Source organism: Convolutriloba macropyga, chromosome 1, assembly GCF_964194025.1.
Source record: "Convolutriloba macropyga chromosome 1, txConMacr16.3, whole genome shotgun sequence".
Taxonomy (NCBI): Eukaryota; Metazoa; Xenacoelomorpha; order Acoela; family Convolutidae; genus Convolutriloba; species Convolutriloba macropyga.
In genome coordinates this window covers 20,220,069-20,242,229 of record NC_134468.1, presented here as the reverse complement: position 1 = coordinate 20,242,229, position 22,161 = coordinate 20,220,069, and the positions used below count along the sequence as shown (strand labels likewise).

The 22,161-nt window shown below is 32.2% G+C and overlaps 2 protein-coding genes across 2 annotated transcripts in view; both read left to right on the top strand.

Moving 5' to 3' along the window:
• LOC142336170 (ERO1-like protein beta) overlaps positions 1–22,161 on the top strand; it is a 459,014-nt gene that overhangs the window by 50,545 nt on the left and 386,308 nt on the right. The window lies entirely within an intron of this gene.
• The window catches only part of LOC142346853 (uncharacterized), a 69,995-nt gene continuing 57,674 nt past the window's right edge, over positions 9,841–22,161 (top strand). Inside the window, exon 1 of the mRNA XM_075398893.1 lies at positions 9,841–10,012. The gene's annotated coding sequence lies outside the window, so the exon portion shown is untranslated. The remainder of the gene's footprint in view (positions 10,013–22,161) is intronic.

Here is a 22,161-nt window from a genome sequence, read left to right as displayed (position 1 = left end):
CTGGGGGCACAAACAGAAAACGGAAATGATCCGAGTTTGGATTTGCGTTAAACGTAAGAGAGAGAAAAAAGATAGGAATTGTGATTTTGTAGAAAAATTTATTTTTCTTATAAATCTCTGATGGAGTTCTTCGACATTACATTATTGGTTTCTGTAAGATGCCATGGCGCTTTATCTCAGTTCCATAGAATGCAAGAGGGCTAGTGTAGGGGACTAATGGTATAAAAAAGGCGCACAAAATTTGATTAAAAGTTGAAGAAAAACTTTGGCAAATATTTAATTTTTAATAAGAAAAAAATAGTGGGTGCTAACTTACTTGTGACGTTCAGTATATTAACAACAATCTTGAGATTTTCGTTTGAACTCTTCAATTTCAGTAATGGCTGCAATTTGGAATTATTGCCCGTATATAGATGGGATGGCACATGATATCTCTTATACTGACTTTGAACTAAAGAATCATCATGTTATTGCACACATAACTTCTTGAATTCAAAAAGAAAATTTTAATTCTGATCGCCGAATACATGCACATAAAAAATTAAGTAATAAGGCACTAAAAGCAGAAGGCAGAACCGATTTGGCAAATTATTCTGTCAAAACGCAGGAAAAGATTGTGGCATATAAAAACCTTCAGTCCGTTGAACAATTGCAAATTTTTTGTGCCTTAGGTTAGCACAAAACTGGGCCTTTCCCACTATTGCCTACTCCCCCCTCCTAATTAGTATGAAAACATCACAATGAGGTCATGTATGTGTGCAATGATTTTCCTTAGGGGGGTGAGTAGGTGCAATAAATAGGAAATACCCAAGAACTCAATGCAAATAAAGTTTCGCCCTTAGATCAGATAAAGTGCTATTAAATTTTCCTATGGTTTTCAAAAAAACACAGGCGTGAAAAGGTGCATTTTTCTTCTTTGGGTCACTAAATAAATCAGAGCATAAATGTTAGCCTCTTGATAAGGCAGTAAATCCCCCGGGATTGTAAAATTCGTTTTCTAACATAAGCTTATTGACTGATATTCAGGCAAAATTTTAGCCTTAGTTCTCCAACGTTGACATATCAAATCATTTAGTAGAATATTTGACTGAAATTTATTGCAGTTCGTTTGCTTAAAAGTATCCCAACATATAAGTTAAATTATTCAGAATATTAATATATGTGACTATAGTTTTTATACTGTAGGGTCTCATTCACTTGATCTCTGAAGTCCTCCCGGACGAAAATCGAATCAGTTATTGATGTCATGTATATATATATATATATATATATATATATATATATATATGTGTGTGTGTGTGTATGTGTGTGTGTGTGTCTATTTTACGCAAAAACTTTCTAGGTTATTTTTAAATGTCTCTATTGAGTTATAACTCATTGAGTTTATTGACTATTGATAACTAAAATTTCATTCACACTTTCAAGCAGCTGGGCTCAAGTGTTAATTGAGAATAACTATTATTGAAAACAACTACACAGAATACAATAGTTTTGGGTCCCTTACTATTTCTGCTATACATAAATGATCTACCTGCAGTATGCCAGCATTCGAAAGTAACTATGTTTGCAGATGATACAAATGTTTATGGAACTGCTCATGATCTAAACATTCTCAACAAAGACATGAAAAATATAGTGAATTGGCTGTCTGCTAACAAATTGACTGTTAATTTTGAGAAAACGAATATTGTTGTTTTTAACAAAAACGAAAAACAAAACTCAGTCAAGTTAACTATAGGTCAAAAAACAAATGAGAGCAAAGACACAGCGAAATATTTAGATATACACATTGACAAAGAACTTAATTTCAGAAGGCATATTAAAATGGTCAAACAAAAACTTCAACAAATCACATCAAGTTTATTTCAATTGAAACGTTTTTTCAGACAGAAAACTATGGTAAAACTTTACAAAGCTTATGTTCAACCAGTAATTCATTATGGGGCTCTTATTTATGGGTGTGCTCATAAAACAGATCTTAAAGACCTAGAGTGGTCAAAAAACAAAATCTTGAGAATTACATTTTCTTTAAAAAAATCTGAAAGCTTGAGAGATTTGAAAAATAGAGAAAAAATTTATTCGATATTCGAAATACATATTTATGAGCTGTTCAAAATAATGTCCAGATGTGTTCGACAGGATAACAATAACGAAGTTTTCAAAAACATGATAACCGAAGATGAAATTGTCAAAAGTATGGGTGTTCAGGGACGAGAAAAACCTTTAAAAACAAGAGAAAGAGCTACTACTGAGAATAATAAGCTAATAGTGACAAGGGTGATAAAGTTATATAATAAAATTCTTCGAGTGGATGAAAATCTAATCAAATCAATAATGTCTGCTGAAAATATCAGCTAGAAAAGCTAGTTCATGATTTTAAGGATAACTTTATTCTAGGTGGTAGCGAGTTGGTAAATGTTTTTTGGTAGTTGTTTGATTTCTCATGGTTTTTTTCTAAATAAACTTTCCTTGATTATAAACACTGACTAACTTGATGTTCCTGGGAAAAAGCCATTTTTATTGTGAGGTTGTCGATGATAGAACAAAATGATAAAGCTCAAATTTGTCCAGAGGAGACATCACTCTGACAGGTCCATTGACCTATTTGATGTTCTCCCCAAATGCATATATTTCTTGATTGTAAATTGCTTGTATGTGTAATCATTAAGTGAATTACTCGATATGTATTTGGAAAAAAATCATTATTATTATTATTATAGAAAAAGCGCTCGTATTAGTACCGTTTTGAACACTTCAAATCTTAACATTCCCAGGTTGAGCTGCCATCCGGAAGTGATTTCTGATCAGACCAAGTCCAACGCACACGGTGTGTTGCCAGACCAAAATTACAGGGTCTGGGATTTGGTTCGAGCACACAATAGTATGATCAGAGGTCACTTCGGTCTGGGGATGGTATGATCAGAGGTCACTTCGGTCTGGGGATGGTTTGATCAGAGGTCACTTCGGTCTGGGTTTGGTATGATCAGAGTTCACTTCGGTCTGGGGATGGTATGATCAGAGGTCACTTCGTTCTGGGGATGGTATGATCAGAGGTCACTTCGCTCTGGGGATGGTAAGATAAGAGGTCACTTCAGGATGGTAATGGTCTGATCAGAGGTGCATCCAAGCGCACATTAGTCTGATCAGAGGCCATTTCGTACTGAATTTTTTTTTGATTTTTTTACCAAGAGATGTTGGCTCTGCCAAGAGGCAACAAACAGCAGCATTCTGATCAGAGACACATCTAGAGTCTGATGTCTTTGATCAGAAACAAGAGGGTACAGCTGATAGAACATGCCAGTCCCCGTACAAGGAAATTTTTTAACTGTAGAATACGATGTTTTATACATAAAGCTGTCTAAATTCATCCATTGAGTTCAAAATATGCACTAATGTATACTAAATAAATTTTTTCTCGGCAGTTCGGCTTTCTTTTCGTTAGCATTATAACTTTTAGAATGGTCTTTTCTTTAGATGAATTTAATAATGCAAACATCATTTTGTTTTAAATGAACATATTATATCAAAATTCGTGTGGTGAGGTGATTTCGAGCGCACAATAGTCTGATCAGGAGTGACTTTTGAGCGCACATTAGTCTGATAAGAAGTGATTTTGAGCGCACAATCGTCTGGACGATGGTCTGGGTTTAGTCTGGGCCATGGTCGCACAATCGTCTGGACAATGGTCTGATTTTGGTCTGATCAGAGGAGTTTTCCATCTGGAAAGGTCTGATCAGAGGGAGTTTGGAGCGCGCTTAGAGCGCACACGGTGTTTCGAGCGCACTTTAGTCTGATCAGAGGATACTTTGGTCTGGGGTGGTCTGATCAGAGGTTACTTTCGTCTGGCACGGTCTGATCAGAGGTCACTTCCGGATGGCATCTCGACCTGGGTTAGCCTATTTATGCCCGAAAAATCTGAGCACAACCCAAAATCACGCAAACTGTGCAACTATACTTTGTGATTTATTTTTACCAATGGGGGGAATATAATAAATCCAAAATATTACAATGGGGGAATGATGTTTTTGAGGGCTAGAACACGACATAGCTAACAACTCAATGCATGTACGGTTTCTTTCTTAGATCAAATAAAGTACATTTAAATTTTCTTGTGGTTTTCAAAAATAAACAGGGGTTTTTAAGTACGCTCTTCTCAAGACAGTAAATCTCTCGGGATCCCAAAATTCTTGTTCTAACATAATCTTAGTGACTTTTTTCCAGGCTCCTTTCTAGACTTGGATCTCTAATGTTGACATGTCAAATTTAGAATATTTGGGCAAATTTACCTGACTTCTAAAGTGATCAAGGACGAAGTTCAAATCAGTCAGTGTTGTCATATGGGTGTGTTTGTGTTTTACAGAAAAAAAATTTTGATTAATCTAAAATTCTAAATTGAATTTTAACTCTTCGTGTTTGAGAACTATAGGTAACCAAATGTTCTTTCACAATTTCCAGCAGCTGCACTCGTGCAAGTGATGGCTGTCAAATGATAACATCTTTTGAGAATAACTAAATACCATTGAGAAAACAATTGAAAGAAACTGCACAGGCCCATATCTCATATTGGCACAATTTTGATCACTTCAAATCGCACTACTAGCCTATATAAGCCCGAATAAACTGAGCACAGTCCACAATCAAAAAAACCGTGCATCCATACTTTGTGCATTATATTAACCAATATATATTGACAACAAAATACACATATATATATATATATATACATATATACCTATGTATAAATATATATATATATATATATATATATATGTATATATAAATATATATAATATATATATATATATATATATATATATATATATATATATATTACCTGAAGATTTGTGCAATTTTCTTTGAAAAAAAAATACAATTGGTTAGTTGAAAAAACGAACCCAGGTTAACTATTGAAAAAAACTCTATTTCTAAAGACCAAACAAAAATTAATTGCTCTAATGGATACGAAAGAGTATGTTTCCTAGTAATTTTACCTACATTTAAATTTGTGAGAAAATACAATTCGATTTCCGACATCTTTGTTGCCAATGCTACGTTGATGAGCTTCATTCCATTTTTAGTATGAAAAATATTTCCACAAAATGGAAAGCTACCAAATTCTGAGGCAAATTGAGTTGTTCATTAGCCTATATATGCCCGAGAAATCTGAGCACAACCCATAATCACACAAATTGTGCAACTTTACTTTGTGCTTTATATTCACCAAAAGGCGAATATGCAAATTTACTTAAACACACACACATACACACACATATCTATATATTTATATATATATATATATATATATATATATATATATATATGTATATATATATATAAATATATACATATATATATATATATATATATATATATATATTCACATATATATATATATATATATATATATATATATATAAATATATATATATATATATATATATATATATATATATATAGTATAAACATATTATTATTAGCTGAAGAGTTGTGCAAATTCCGTTGAATAAAATACAATTGTTTAGTTGAAACAACGAAAAGAGGTTAACTATTTAAAAAACTGTATTTCTAAAGAGCAAACAAAAGTTATTTGCTCTAATGGATACGAAAATGTATGTTTCCTATTAATTTTACCTACATATATAATTGTGAGAATATAGATTTATATATATATATATATATATATATATATATATATATCTTTAATTGTAGCCAAACTAAGCTTGGGGGCTAAAACATAATAGATCCAAAATATTACAATAGGGCGCTGATATTTTTGGTGGGCTATAACACGACATACCTAACAACTCAATGCATGTACGGTTTCATTTTTAGATCGCATAAAACGCTTTTAAACTTTGCTGTGGTTTTCAAAATAAATAGAGGTTTTCAAGTACGCTCTTCAAAAGGCAGTAAATCCCTTGGGATTCCAAAATTCATGTTCTAACATAATCTTAGTGACTTTTTTCCAGGCTTTTTTTCTAGACCTGGATCTCTAATATTGACATGTCAAATTTAGAATACTTGACTGTAAATGATTGCGTTTTGACTACAATTAATTGCATTTTTTTTGCTTAGAAGTATCCTAACATAAAAGGCTAAATGATTCAGAATATTAATGTTAAGTAACAACAGTTTTTATACTGTGGCTGCGCCCTCTTGTTAGTTTAACGAGAGGGCTCATTCACCTGACTTCCAAAGTGCTTATGGACGAAGTTCGAATCAGTTTTTTTTGTCATATGGGTGTGTTTGTGTTTTACAGAAAAATATTTTTGGTTGTTCCGAAATTCTAAATTGAATTTTAACTCTTTGTGTTTAAGAACTATAAACCAAATGTTCTTTCACAATTTCAAGCAGCTGCAGCTGTCAATTGAGAATATTGAGAATAACTAAATACGATTGAGAAAACAATTGAGAGAAACTGCAGAGAGTACAATGGAAAAAGGGCTCATATTGGCACAATTTTGATCACCTCAAATCGTACTATTAGCCTATATAAGCCCCAATAAGCTGCGCACAGTCCATAATCAATGAAATTGTTCATCCATACCTTGTGCATTATATTGGTTGACATAAAATACACACACATCCACAAGCACACACACACATACATATATATATATATATATATATATATATATATATATATATATATATATATATATATATACATATAAGCTGAAAAGTTGCGCAAATTCCGTTGAAAAAAATACAATTTATTACTTAAGACACTTAACAGAGATTAACTATTAAAAACTGTATTTCTAAAGACCAAACAAAAATTAATTGCTCCTAAGGATACGAAAAAGTATGTTTCCTAGTAATTTTGTCTACATCTAATTTTGTGTGAATATACAACTCGACTTCCGACATCTTTATTGCTAATGTTCTGTTGATGAGCTTCATTCCATTTTTTAGTATGAAGAATATTTCCACAAAACGGAAAATTATCAAAATCTGAGGCAAATTGATTTGTTGATTAACGTTAAGAAGGCAACAGCAACCTTGTATTTCTAATACTCTCACGTTGTGATTGCAATTTTTGCATAATATGCACCCCACTGCATCTGATTAGACTATTTTCCTCGAATTTTTTTCTACAGCAACAGGCGTGAAAAGAGCAGCAGAAAAGGTATTCTGATCTATTCTGATCCCAATACGTCTACAAAATAATTTTGAACACTTCAAATCTGGACATTAGCCTATTTATGCCCGACAAATCTGATCACAACCCATAATCAACCAAATTGTGCAACTATAATTTGTGCTTAATATTCACCAATGGGGGAATATGCAAATTGACTTAAACACACACACACATACACACATATCTATATATTTAAATATATTTATAAATATATATATATATATATATATATATATATTTACACACACACACACACACATATATATATATATATATATATATATATATATATTAGCTGAAGAGTTGTGCAAATTCCCTTGAAAAAAATACAATTGGTTAGTTGAAACAACGAACAGGGGTTAACTATTAAACAAAATTGTATTTCTAAAGAGCAAACAAAAGTTACTTGCTCTAATGGATAAGAAAGCGTAGGTTTTCTTGTAATTTTACCTACCTCTAAATTTGTGTGAAAATACAACCCGACTTCCGACATCTTTATTGCCAATGCTTAGTTGATGAGCTTAATTCCATTTTTAAGTATGAAGAATATTTTCGCAAAACGGTAAGTTATCAAATTCTGAGGCAAATTTAGGTGTTGATTAACGTTAGGAAGGCAACAGCAACCTTGTATTTCTAATACACTCTCGTTGTGATTGCAATTTTTGCGTAATTTGCACCCCACTGCATCTGATTAGACTATTTTCTTCTGATTTTTTTTACAGCAACAGGCGAAAAAAGAGCAGCAGAAAAAGTATTCTGATCCCAATACGCCTTTTTCAGATTTTCCTCTAGTCCAGACATTGAAGTTTCTAATGTCCAGTGGGGCTCAAATTTTGGCTTTACTTACGCATTCCAGTACCCAGTTAAATTTGAAGTTAAATCTTTTCGTGTTTCCAGAACTAACTTTTTGATAGCAAATTAAGATCGACAATTTTTTCAGCACATTCGAGTCAGTCAATATCCCTCCATGGGTCGAACAAGAGTTTTTTGCGTTTCAAATGAGGGTTTTGCACGGTCTATTTATTGTAAATTAAGCTATTTATTGATACCATCATATGGTCAAGCATGGTCTTTTCATAATTTCAGGCCTAGACTAGGGTCGAAGTATGTATTCATGGGGCGCTAACAAGTTATTTCATCGGCATGTTGTGCAACTGTAGTTATTGTTGTAATCGCAGAGAGAGCTGATTAAAGTTATTCACACCTTTCTCTTTGAAATTTTTATTCAAAAGCTAAGCCAGTCAGCTAAATAAACATGTACATGTTTCGTAAATTGAGACAACATGCATTTCCTGTTGCTGCATACAATATACACTCGTTAAAAAAATAAACATTTGAATCGCATTATACACAATAAACTGTTTTCCTGCTTTCACTGCTTTACATTTTGTCTTTATTTGAAATACTTGCTTGATGTACTTACAACCTCTCTAGTTTCTGCCTAGCTTCCCATATTGTCAAATTATTGTCCATTTTGTCAAATCGTACCGTTTCCTGCATGAACACGCTATAGTCAGTCCCGGGTCGAGGTGTCACCGCCATTCATCGCAAAGTTATGTAAGATAAGCGGTGAATGCGGTGAAATTACAACACTTCACCGCTTAACTTAGTGGTGAAATTACACAAATTCACCGCTTGGAAAAAATGTGTGAGATCAGCAGTGAATGCGGTGAAATTGCATAAATTCACACTGAACTTAGTGGTGAAATTACATAAATTCAGCGCTTAGAGAAAACTCTCAAAATTCTTTTTTGTCCGACGAAGTTAAGATATATTTATTAAAAGATGCTCGAAAATTGACCCCCGAATAAGCATACATCTTTCTAAAACATTTTTGAAGCGGTGATTTCATGTAACTTCACCACTAGAGTGAGCGGTGAATTTACAAAAATCATCACATTTCGTCGCTAAAATTTTTAATTTCACCACTAATCTTACAAAATTTCAACGCGCATGTTTTACAGAAAGTAGACCGAATTTGATTTAAATTCAAAACAATTATGCTAGAATTTAGTGAGAGGCGGTTCAGTGGAAGAAGAAGTGGCCAACATGCAGGGGGTGAGAGTTTCGAAGCCGTGTAAAGACGGTTGTAGGAAACGGTGAAATGTTGTGAGTTTTGTAATTTCACCGCTCCCTCTAGCAGTGAAATTACATAATTTCACCGCCTTTCACTGCAAAATTAGGTACGAAATTTGCGGTGGTTCACCGCTTATCTTACATATTTTTCGATTTTTCCTCAACCCGGGGTGGGTGCTCGGGCCGAGGAATTTCCACAAAAATAACGGGGAAAAGAGTGTAAAGATAATGTAAAAATGAAAAAAAGTACACCCCTTTTTCTCCACTTAATTAAGGATGGAAGAGTGTAATTATAAGAACGTAGTTTTATGAAATAAAACCCAAAGAACACTGTGAGAATTGATCCCCTCATCTTCCCTCCGATGAACATGATATTTTCACTTGGTGCATTAACCATTGCCCCGACTGATACTAGCTTTACTCGTTTTAATCTGATGATAATGGTAATTGTGTAATGGTTTATTTTTTATCAGTCCACTCTAAATTACACTCTTTGCAAAAAGTTTAAATAAAATCAAAAGGGGAAAAGAGTGAAAATGCATTGTATTTTTTAAAAATACACTCTTTTCCACGATAAACGGGAATGGAATACTTATTACACCCTAATCCCTGATAATTAGGGGTGAATTAAAGGTGAAGCTTCGGCCAATGTTTTATATATTCAGCTAATGTTATAACGCAATTAATGTCGACTTAAGACATCCTAATTACCGGGAAAGCTTTACGAAACATTTAACTTTGGAATAACAGATAAAACACCGTCACATTTTCTCCCCAATCCAGATGATAAAGGTAAGGGTCATACCGTAGGGCAAAACGAGAAGCAGAATTGGTTCTTCGAATTGATATTTTCTCGAGATGGCAAATTGGTATAACTTTAGGTTGATAAAAATTGTTTTTCTTTTAAACATATTATTGAATAGTTGTGTTGATGAACAGCATTGTTTGATATTTTTGCTTGTATTTGTTATTAAGAGACACATATGTCACAAAACTTCAGTAATTAAATGGATAATTGACAGTTGTGTTGTTTGATAAAAATGTCATGCAACTCAGTAAATCAATAGGACCCGTATCACCGCAAACGTTATCATCAGAGCAAATATTTTGGGGTTTAACTGCATTTTTGACAAACAAAAGCATCGTTTAATTTTCACGCGTATACATGATTATTCTGTCAGTTAATAAAGCAATGCGCAAACATTTGTTCCACAACTTATTTATCGAAGGAAACTATCCACTGACGGATCGGCCAGGAAAACGGACGTCAAATTTCAAATTAATAAGAACAAAAAGTTGTTTTCCACTAATTTAGAGAATCAATATATCAACCAAGCTGATGAAGGAACACAATTACTTCCTAGATCATTGAAAGGTCCATGAAGTCCTAGTCGAGTAAGGCCATCTAGCAGTAATAAGACTTACAGAGGAATTAAGCGTGAAAAAAGGGAAGACGAAAACATTTATTGATCTGTACTCTAATGTGGAAGTTTCTTAATTCTTCACAAAAGAAATATCGTCAAATTATTGTGGGAATATGCACCTTTTTATTCTAAATTTAGCAATGGTTTAGATTAAAATTACTGTAGATTGTTGCAATAAAGTTCATTAGCTTGCGGCGATAATCATTCATTTTGTTGGTTATAAGATCTGCCGTGCTTTTTTGCCAGAAGAATATTATTTTCTTTTTTTAGGACATGAAAAGACTTTTTTCACTTTTTTCTGATTATTTTGATTAGTAGATTAGTTTTTAAAATAGCTCAAAAAACTTTGATTCAGCAGTGGAAAATTTTTTGTCTTTCTCTTAGTGTTGAGGTTGATTCCGATTTTGTCACCGAAGAAGCAAGACATTTGAGCAGTTTTTTACAAGACGCGGTAGTAAAAATAACTATTGGTTGCGAAAAACTGTATGTTCCTAGAGTGTGATGTGTTGCAATAGATCTGACTGCAAAAACTTGATGTTTTATAGTGTTACCTTTAATATGACTGTTACAGTTAAGTTTTAAAGTTAAGTTAAATTTGTATTAGGTTTTGTGGACTGTTGTTTTTGTAAGAAATCTGTTTATAAGCCTGCAAGTTACAAAGATGTGTTTGTTTGTTGTTATCAGAGAGTTTTTCCCAACAAAAAAGTTTGGTATTGATTCCAGGCACATATTTGAGCTGTTAAAATTTACCTCTACTCTCAGTTTCAGGCTATTTATTCCCTTTGATGTTGTTTTTGTAAAAAAAAAAACGTTAAATCGTGATCAACACTGACCTGTGAGACACGTGATATTTTACTTTGAGAAAAAAATGGCTCTGTTTTCATATCGGCACTTTTTATGCGCGGTTGTTGTTAAGTCAAATCAAAATGAAAGTTTTTGCAATCGAGCTCGTACGCCTGCAAATTCTAATTCCTGTTTATAATAACCTCTGTTTGACAGTCTAAAAGGCTTCAATCACATCCCTAAACACCGCTTTAGCCTCTTTTTTTGTTTCTGCGGTCAATCTCTTTTAGAGGGAAAAATTTCCAAAAATTCCTAAAACTGCTCACTGTTTTAGGTCTAATCAACTCCATGTCAAGATATTGCCTACTACTATAATATAATTTCAAGATAACTTTTCAGAAAGCTTCATAGTCTCTCTAGGTTTTTCAGGAGTTAGGTCAATTGATTGCCCATTTTACCGGACGCATTATACAGTTTTTAAGTCCAAAGTTTTCATAGCAGAGTCCAGTTTTGATAAATTTTTAGCTGGCAGAATTAAAAACAAGAATTTTTTTCTGTGCAGTTTGCTATAATCGGTTGATTCAAGACACAGATGGGGACAATTGTAGATACACAAATTACTAAAGTGCTTCACTTCGTTTCTCTCAATTTAAAACTCCGCCCGAAAAAAACCCTCAATTTGCCTAATGCGACAGTAGTTTTTTCTTAACTCTGTTTTTGGAGTTAATTTCAAGAATCGAGCAGCGTGAAATGTTTCTGTCTAGTTTCAAAAACAATTGAAAAAGAGTATATAAATAATGGTTTTTAAAAAGAAAAGGTTCCAATTGCATTTTTATAGAATGAAATGCTTCTTGTAGATGAGTTTTCAAAAAACTACCTAACTTTATTTAACTTCAGATTGTTTATGAAAAAGGTACGCCTAGTTCCCAGTTCTTTTAATTGTTTCAACATTCTTTACAATTATCTTAGCTAGAAAATTAGAAAAATATCATCGGTAATAAAATGTATGAAATTATTTCAATAAATATCTGATGAAATCTGATATAATATTCAGTTAAGAGGACGCATTTTGTTACAGAAATACACGAAGAACTCCAGCAACAAAAGGTCGCAATAATTATACAAATTTAACACAAAATTGGATGGTTGGTTTTCATTTTGGGTAATATTTTTTCAGTTGAAATCATTTGTGAAACAAAATAAAGAGAAACTGAAAATTTTTTTTGTGACTGAATGAGGAAGTTTTTCCTCAAGAGAAAATTGAACATAAAATGAAAAATTCCCACAGGAAACAAACGCAGAAGAATACAAAAATACTTGAAAAAAGATTTTGTTTTTAAAATCTTCTTGTGGGGCAGGAGAGAACTAAAGCTGCGAAAAACAGTTGGTTCTTGGCACATTAAAATTATTATTCTGCGATTGTTTACTTGTTTCACTTTGATTTTTTTTTCAATTTCATCTGTTACTAAGAGGAGAAAAAACTGAAAGCCACTTCTTCTAGTTAAAAAATCAATCTTCCGTTTTTAAATAGATCTGCGGAGGATACGGAGAAGAAAATGAAAATATAGAGCATAGGTTCATTTAAAAATTGTTTGTTTGATATCTCTGTACTGCATTTAAAAACTTTGAAGTCAAACGCAGTTTCATTGGCTCCTCCTGTTTCTTCCATCACTGTCAAAAAATACATTTAGTAATTCTTTCTAGGTTGAAACAAAAAAAAATATAAAAAATTTTAAGGTATATGACAGTTTTGGTTTTCAGAAAAACCGCTTCTTGTTATTCTAATTTGTTCGATGAATAAAGAGACATTTTGAAGGATCTTTATTATATGAACTCATTTTATGTTCTGATTTTGGAGTTCTAAATAATTTTTTCTCCTTCCTTGATGCTTTGATTTAAATATAATTGTTGTCACTGAGTTGCCAACAAACATTATATAAGTCAACAGGTTTGGTTACAATCTACAAGAACGGGGACTATCTGCAGCAGTGATCTGCTAAATTACAGAGAAAAATTGTAAACAATCAATTTTACTATCAAAAGGATTGAACTTTTATTAACTAGTTACGCCTCTTTGTTGCATTTTCACGGAATTGCATGAGATGCAACTTCAACCGGATATGATAAAAAACGTTAAAATATATCAGTCGAGGGAAGAAATAATAATAATAATCCAATTTAAAGGTATTCAAAAAGATTTTGATTTTTTTTATTTTGGTGAGCTGTTGGATACTTGAAAAGTACTATCATCTTCTCTGATCTTTAATCTTCATTTGACAATATTATATTTTGATAACATTCAATTTTTTCCATTTCAAGAGAAGACAAACACCTCAGTTTCACAAGAAAAAAAGTACAAAAATTAAATACTTTAGTTGTTTAATTCCTTTGTTGCAGTGATTTTATCTCCTGAGATATCTCCTTACTTAAAAATGCTGCCATAGTAGGATCAGAACCAAAGTTTGCTAACTTTTTTGTGACAGAGTTGTAAACTACAGTGGAATTTGTTGAGTTCTTTTACTGAAAAAAACTTATATTTCATTTTCTAAACAAAACTTTGTCTCCCGATTGCTACCCTAATCGTGAATTAAACATTTTACTTGAAAAATATTTAAGTTGAATTTCAGTCGTTTGTGAGCCCATTATTGGAAATTATTAAAATGCTTCCGGGCTTTCAATCGTTTTGCTTCAAATTTTCAAAGATCTTTTTAGTGCTAAATGGATACTTCATGTTTGAACTGTGAAATTAAACTTCAGAGAAAAATTTTCATTTTGATAAAAAAACAGTTAAGAAAAGTAATTCGGTTGGAACCAATTTTTCAAATATTGCGTTTTAGTTTTTTTTATTGTCGACTTTGTTTTTGGTGTGACTTCTTTGGTTGCTCGTAGGTAGGTTGTCGCGAAAAAAAAACATTAAAAAAATAAAGTTGCAAAAATCACAAGGTTTTTTTAAGTTTATTGCTGCGTAGAATTGCATTAAGAGTTGAGGTTTCTGTTGCATTTGGAAGATTAAAACTATTTATATGGAATCAGCAAACGAAGAAATTTAGGCTCAAAAATGAGATTTATTTTTCGCTCTAAATGAAGGAGCCAATCAATTCAGGTTTCTCAACATTTTTTAAAGTTCAATGTCGCATTATACAGTGTTTGGTTTGTCCCTTATTTTAAATGACTAATTATTGTGTTTGTTATTTTGCACAAAAACGATAGAAATCATACAATTTATAAAATTTTATGGGTACAACTCCTTCAGTAATTTAGAGTTGGAACTTTGCGTCCAACTGACAGTACTAGTCGAGCCAACTTGTCGTTTATATTATCCAAAAAATGACAAACATGCCAAATGAAAAAATTCAGATAAGATATTGACAGCTCTCTATAAACACCAGTAAATTCAGCCATGCGCTAAATCTCGTCCGCATTGAAGAAAATTGAATTCAAAAAACAAATTTTTTATTTGAGATGATGAATTGTAGTAAGTTTGAACATATCTTTCATGCTGCATATAGCTTTCTATCTAAATTTCGTTGTAAAATTTTCATTTTTGGAAAACTAGAGAAAAAAATATTTCTGATTGAACTGTAATTTCATAAAGAGATTCTTCTTTTGAGAGCAGATCTTTTCTTGAGTTTCTGGAAATTAAATTTTTCAATTTTCTATATAAAAGCGCAGACCGAACACTACCGCTTATAAACGAGTACGTTTATTGTCTTGTTTCCTGAAAACAGAAAAAGAAACAAAGATAGCACTAATGAACAGAAAAAGTTACCGTTTAAATGAAATATGCTTATCAGAAAACTTCGAGTAATTACTTTAAGGCTTGGATTTTTTAAATGCTCTCATAATCAATTGCTCAATTTAAAACATGCATCAAGTTAACTTAAATAGAGCTGTTTGCTAAACTTTGTCTGCATAATGGGGAAAAAATTGAGTTCAAAAACAAACTTCAATTCAAGGTGATGGAGTGTAGTTAATTCGAACACATTTTCCCACAAACAGATCAGCTCAATTTTCCCTCAGATTTTCTTCGCTCTTTTGCCATTCTCGCATTTTAAAAATACAGTCTAACACTTGCCAATAAGTGTATTTCACATCTTGTTTCGTGAACAAAGAGGACTTTTGAATTGTAAATTGAAAAGAAGTTTTTATTTAATTGGAACATGCTTCGCTGAAAAATTCAATTAAACATATTCAGTCTTCGGACAGTTTTCATCATGATGGCTTAGTTAATTGCTCAATTTATAGCCTGTAGCGGCTTGTCGTTAACATAACTTTGCAGCAGCTTGGCATTAACATAACTTTGTCAAAAGAAAAGGTAAACAGAATCGTGAAAATTTGCAAATTATAGATTAATGCGAATTTCTGAAATTTTCACTTTACTCTGTAGTAATCACATGTAAGGACAGTGTTTTCAATACTTTGTCAATATTTTCCGTCATCAAACAAAAGTACAATATGAAAAACAGTTAAATTTTCTCGTGGTTTACTCTAATACTCGTTGATTTGGAGCTGTAATTTTTTGTTCCGACCCCCACTTTAGTGGGGAGGGAGGAACTATATACTCAAATGGGTTTTTTTTTGTTCTGTCAATTTTGGCCGATCGATATAATCATCGTAGAGAGTTGTGAGTGGTATCATTAGAAAGACAGTCCAGCGTAGAATAAGGAATAAGGATTTTTTCATTTTTTGCTTTTTATAGGGAGTTATCGAGGTTTAAAATGATTGCTGTTTTTATTCACATTTTCAGTATTTTTGACCAAAATTTTGTCAATTTTGCTGTAAAAAATGTCAAAATTATTAACTGTACAGCTTTTTATTTCATCTCTAAAGATAAAACAGGGTTGCTGAGTTGTGCGATCTGAGTTTTTTGGCTAGAGTTTATGCTAAATTTTTCAAAAATCAGACTTTTTTTGAGACAAAACGGACAACATTTGCTTTTTTTCAGCCCACTTGCTTTAAATTTAATGAAAGTAGCAACTTAAAATTGCAGTTGAAATCTTCTTAACCTCAGAAGGAAGCTACTTGTAATCCCGCTGGCTTTACGAGTCATCTGGATCAGAATTTTGCACGTTTTTGCAAATTTAAACTGGATAATTACAAAAAAAGAATCATTTATTTTTTGACAAACTGAAGATTTTGTTCCAAAATTGATCTATTTCGCAATCATTTGAACGATTGAATGTTTTGTTAGACGCGCAGCAATATCTGGGCTGATCTTGATCTCACCGTTGATCTTTACGATAAAATTTGTAAGATTTAATGGGGCTCGACCTTTTTTCAAAGCATTTCCGCTATGTAAATATTTTAATGTAAATTACTGACAAGAATCTCAAATCAGAGCTCAATTAATGTCAATACTATTTGTAAAAAAGATGTCCAACGAATTTATATTATGGTTTAAGAGTTAAGCTCATGGTTTTTATGGCGTTGACAAATTGTTTTCGTAAAAATTTTATAGACATCTTGAGTTTTGCCTTCATTTGTTATACTTTTTGTAGCCCAACAACTTAGTGTCCCCAAACAAAGATGCATTTAATTTTTTATCAGGTATAAATGAACCTATACAATTTCTTTAGTTGTTATCTAACGTCTCCTATGACTTTGAAGATGTTTGTTTTTAGTAATGATCGGGGAATCTTATTTCTCTCAACTTCGGGCGCAGCCTCAGTAAAAGCAGCAAATAGCAATTCCGTGTGTGTAATACATTATTGTTGGAAACGGTTTTATATTCAACTTATGCTTTCCTTGTTTTGTTACTACGCATTTTCGAATATTTTTTTCTTCATTTTAATTTTTGAGCATAATTGCATTTTTTATGAGTCCATTTATTTTCCTTCCAAATTATCACATTGTTGGCAAAATCTAATTGAACGAAAGCAGAGTCGAAAATTTGAAGAGCGTTAAAAAAGTGTGCATCTGTATAATTTAATTGTTTTTGTTGAATAGTTTATGCTTTTTGGGCTGAGACCAAGTTGTCTCGCAAAATCTTGTAGATTTTTTGTTGGTTTTTCTATGTTTGTCTTTCTTTTTGTTATTGTCCGCCATATACTTGATGATGATAGGTCTCAATTGCTTCTCCGTGACGTATAACACCACTTAGATAAAGATTTCAGATTTTAGCAGTTTGTTTTAATGACTTTCAAATTAAAGTTTTTAAAACAGTATTTTTTCAACTGTCTCTTTTTGCTTTCTATTTGCTCACCATGTAACTCAATCTCACTGATTACAAGTCTCAATTACGTTTGATGATTCATCCACTTTTTTTGCGCTTCGTATACGTTGTGACTGATTGCTTCGACCATTTATTTTAAAAAAAAAGTTTTCGAGATTTATCACTGTTCAACTTTCGGGTTTCTTTTTGTTGTCGTGTTGTCCTTTTAGTGAAGGCTCGTTGATGTTAGGATGAGGAAAGCAGGATGATTTACAGTTCTTGCGGCTAACATCTTAAAATCATAGTGCCTTGAATAGTGTGATGTCGTAAAATTTTTTGAAGATTTGGCTTCTTCGTGTGTTTGCTATGTATTTGTTACTTTGTGGGGTCGTGGTGTGGTCTCATTATTAATAGGCCCAATTGATTTCCTAATGTTTTGCAACTTAATCCAATCTTTTTTGTTGAAATCTTGAATCTGTTACGACTTTTGGAAATATTTGATTGTTTCCAAAACAAATTTGGGTTTTTGAGCTTTGTCATTTTTTAAAATAGTTTTTGGTCAAATTTTAGTTCAGTCTTTGTGAACACAGGTCACAACCTGTTTGAATTGAGCTATAAATTAACCCTTGTAACATTTTTGGCTTCAAACGTTCGTCGGCGTTTTTACTACTTTTACTACGAGACTTCTTAAGATTTTTGGGATTTTTATATATTTGTACATTTTAGAGGATTTTTGTTTTCTTTTTGGTTTATAAAAATAATCGTCAATCCCAATGGTTTTAAAATTTTGCTCAATTGAAGATTGGATTCTGGTATGTCTCAATTGCTTCCTATGAAAATACAAATGAAAATTTCAGATGATATCTATTGACATCAATAACTGTTTTCAAAAAAAAAGAAACGTATTTTTTAACTTTGCACCTCTTTGCTATATTTTCGCTTTTTGTCGACCTGTTAACCAGTTGCATTGAGAATCGGTCCCATTTGTTTTCTAATGAAGTATAGGTTAAACTGTTTCGTTTGGATTTTATCTGACGCGAGTTTGTTTTTGTTATGAATTTTTTAAATTTATTGTAGACATCGAGTTGCGGTCGTAATTAATGTTTGTTTTTTGATTTTTAATGGTCCTTTTTTAGTAATTCTATTATCAAAAACTGAGCGCGTTGGCCCTCTAGCGTTGTATTTTTATATTCCATTTGTTGTTTATTGAACGATATCTATGTTTTTGATCTCTTCATCATTTGCTAGCCAATTAAGTTAAGAATGTGGATGAGCGGGGTCGGAACATTATGTGCGTACGCACATTACCGAGCCTCCTTGTTCATGTAAAAACACAATTAGTTCGCAGTGGACTATGGTGGGCGCTCTTTATCTCAACTGTGAAGATAGAACGAGAGCGTAAAAATTAAAGTGAGCTCATTTTCTTAACCAACTTTGTCTCACAATTGCTTTCCGTAATCGTGAACTAAATATTTTATATTTGGGATTTATTCAATTCGTGAACTATTCAATTTGAATTCGTATTTTCAATTCTTTTAAAATAAATTTCTACTAAATTTTGTCGCAAAATAATTGCCTCGGAAATTGTTCCTCATTAAATATACTGGTGTTTGTTGCTTCGTAGAATCGCAATCAAAATTGCGATTTTTATTGAATCTAGGAGGTCAAAACTTATTATTTATATCTAATCAGCAAAGGAAGAGTTTTTAGAAAATTCATCTCAAAAAACAAGGTTTATCTTCCGCTCTGAAGGAAAGAGTCATTCAATCTAGTTTTCTGAACAACTTTTTTTGATATTTAATATCGGAAGATACAGTATTTCGTTCTTCTGCTATTTTGAACGACTAAATTTTGCTTGTGTTGTTTTGCACAGAAACGATGGAAATCATGTAATTTTCAGAAATTTTTTTCACATACAAATTGTTCGTAAATGATTATTATTTGTAGATGTTTATTTTCGGAAAAAACGGAAATTTTGGTTTTCAATTGTTTTTACGGACTATTTTTTGCATGTGTCTTTCTGCAAAAAAAGTTCATGGATCTGTTTATAGATTTTTGAAAAAACACTTCTTTTTTCTCTGAAAACTGTTTTGTCACACAGTCATAAGGTTACAAAAACACGTTATTTGCGAATTAATACCTTCTTTTTCAAATTTTTTTAGCTTCTTTACTAAACATGATCGCATGGCCTCCACAATTTTAATAATGGAGTTTCTGTGTATAAGCACTATTAAATTGGCTGGTTTTTTTTAATATAAGCACTATTAAATTGAGCTGTGTGCTAAACTTCGTCAGCATAATGTGAAAAATTTTGAGATCGAAAATTAAATTTACATTTGAAGTGATGGAGTGTAGTTAATTTAAACAGATTTTCCCTCGAACGGATCAACCCAATTTTCCCTCAGATTTTCTTTGCTCTTTTGCAGTTCTCGGAAAACTGGAGAAAATAAAATTCTTATTGACTTGTCAAATCTTATAGAAGAAACTTTGAAAGAACAGGTTACTGTGAGATTCCGGAACATAGAGTCGCATTTTAAAAATAGAGTCTAAAACTTACCAATAAGTGTATTTCACATCTTGTTTAGTGAACAAAGAGGACTTTGGAATTGTAAATTAAAAAGAAGTTTTTTAATTGGCTTCGCTGAAAAATTCAATTAAACATATTCAGTCTTCTAACAATTTTTATCTTTTTTGCTCAATAAATTGCTCAAATTAGCTTGCATTAGCTTCCTGTTGATGGAATTCTGTAAAACGAAAGTGCTAACAAAAATTCAAAAATGTGCAAAAACAAAGCTGGCAGATTGCCAGAAAACTGCCGCCATGATTACTTAGATCTGCAGTTTTAAAAAACAGTAAAAAAAAAAACAAACCAAAAAATTACTCTTTTCAACAAGGGATGAGTTGTTGTATTTTGTTTGAGAATCTGTATTGGTTAGTTGCACGCAACCTTCATTTAAAATGACACACATTTACTTAACCTCTTTGAATTGAAGTAAAAAAATCATTTTCAAAGTGAGGAAAGCCTTTTTGAGAGTGGGGTAAGTCAAAAGTGACCAAACACTTAGTCACGCCAAAAAACAAAAATTTCTCTCCACTAAGAGTGAAAAATGCCATTAGGCGCGCAATTGATTTATAAATGCATGAACAAACGAACTAAAGGAAGATTTGAGGTGGTTGTGACGTTATATGTTCGTAACAAAAATCTTGACGACGAAATAAAAAAAACAAAGCAGGACAAGTCTTGACGTACAATCCAGAAAATTTTCGTTGACTAAACAAAAAACTACACCTAGAACAAACTTTGAGTGAACTAAAAAAATGTTTCTAAAAAAATTGGATAAAAAACAGAAAAGTTATGTCAAAATGCCACATGTGAACAAAAAACTACTAGAAAGAAATAAAAATTCGGTTCCACCAAAAAACTATGCCTAAAATGAACTATGAATGGATTGGCAAAACCATTTGGAAAAAAACCTCATCCAAAAAAAAGAAAAAACAATAATAATCAAAGTGAAATTGCCGCGTGTGAACAAAGAAGCACTAGCGAGGAAGCGAGTTTTTGCTCGAACACCATTTTCTCCCTCTACTTAAAATTAGACGAAAAAGTTTTCCGCCGCAAAACCTCTCGTTTTTTCGCTCCACTTCTTGTTTTAGCGTGACCAAAATCACTACTCCAATTTGACGTCAAAAATCATGAAAACGTGTCAACAGAACTTTAAAAAGATTTTGATTTGTAAAAAACCAAGAGAAGGCCAATAATAGCCCCAGCTGTCGCTGTGCGGCTATAATAAAGATTATCGCAAAATACTAAAGTTTTCACTTTACTATTAAATAATCACAGGTAAGAACAGTGTATGCAATAATTTGTCAATATTTTCCGTCAAAAAAACAATTGAAAAAACAGTTCGTTAATTTGATTGTCTATTCTAATACTTGTTTATTTGAAGTTGTAATTTTTTCTTGTGAAAACTGGATTGAATCGCTGTTGACTATGGTGGGCGCTCCTTATCTCAAAAATTCAGAGAAAACGAGTGCGTAGAAAGTGAAATGAGGAATAATTGTGAGGCGATTTTTGGCATACCAGATGACGTTGTCATGAAACTCTACAATATGTTTTAAATATGTTAGTATGAAAGTTTTAAAAAGTTTGTTTAGTCAAAATATTGTCTAAGATGGCTGAAGTGTACGCGGATGACAATTTCTAAGGACTGGTGGTGCATTTTTTCAACTAATTCGTAGCCTTGGCTAAATTGGAGTGATTTGGTTTTGATGTTTGGGGAGGTCTCAAAAAACGGTGATTGAATTAGTGTCCTCAGCTAGTCAATTTTCCTTCTGTCGAGCGAAATCATCGAAGACTGACTTTTTAGTCTTTTGATTTGTTTTTGTTCTCCTTTACTTTTCATGTCTAGAATTTGCTCTGGTTGGATTTCAAAAATTGTTGATTTAGTTACCTGTAAATTCTGTATAAAGAAAGTGCAAGAAGATTTGTGAAAATGTGAAAATACATAGCTGGACATATTGCCAGAAAAAAGCCGCTATAGCTATTCAGATCTGCAGTCCTAGAAACAGTAAAAGCAACCAAG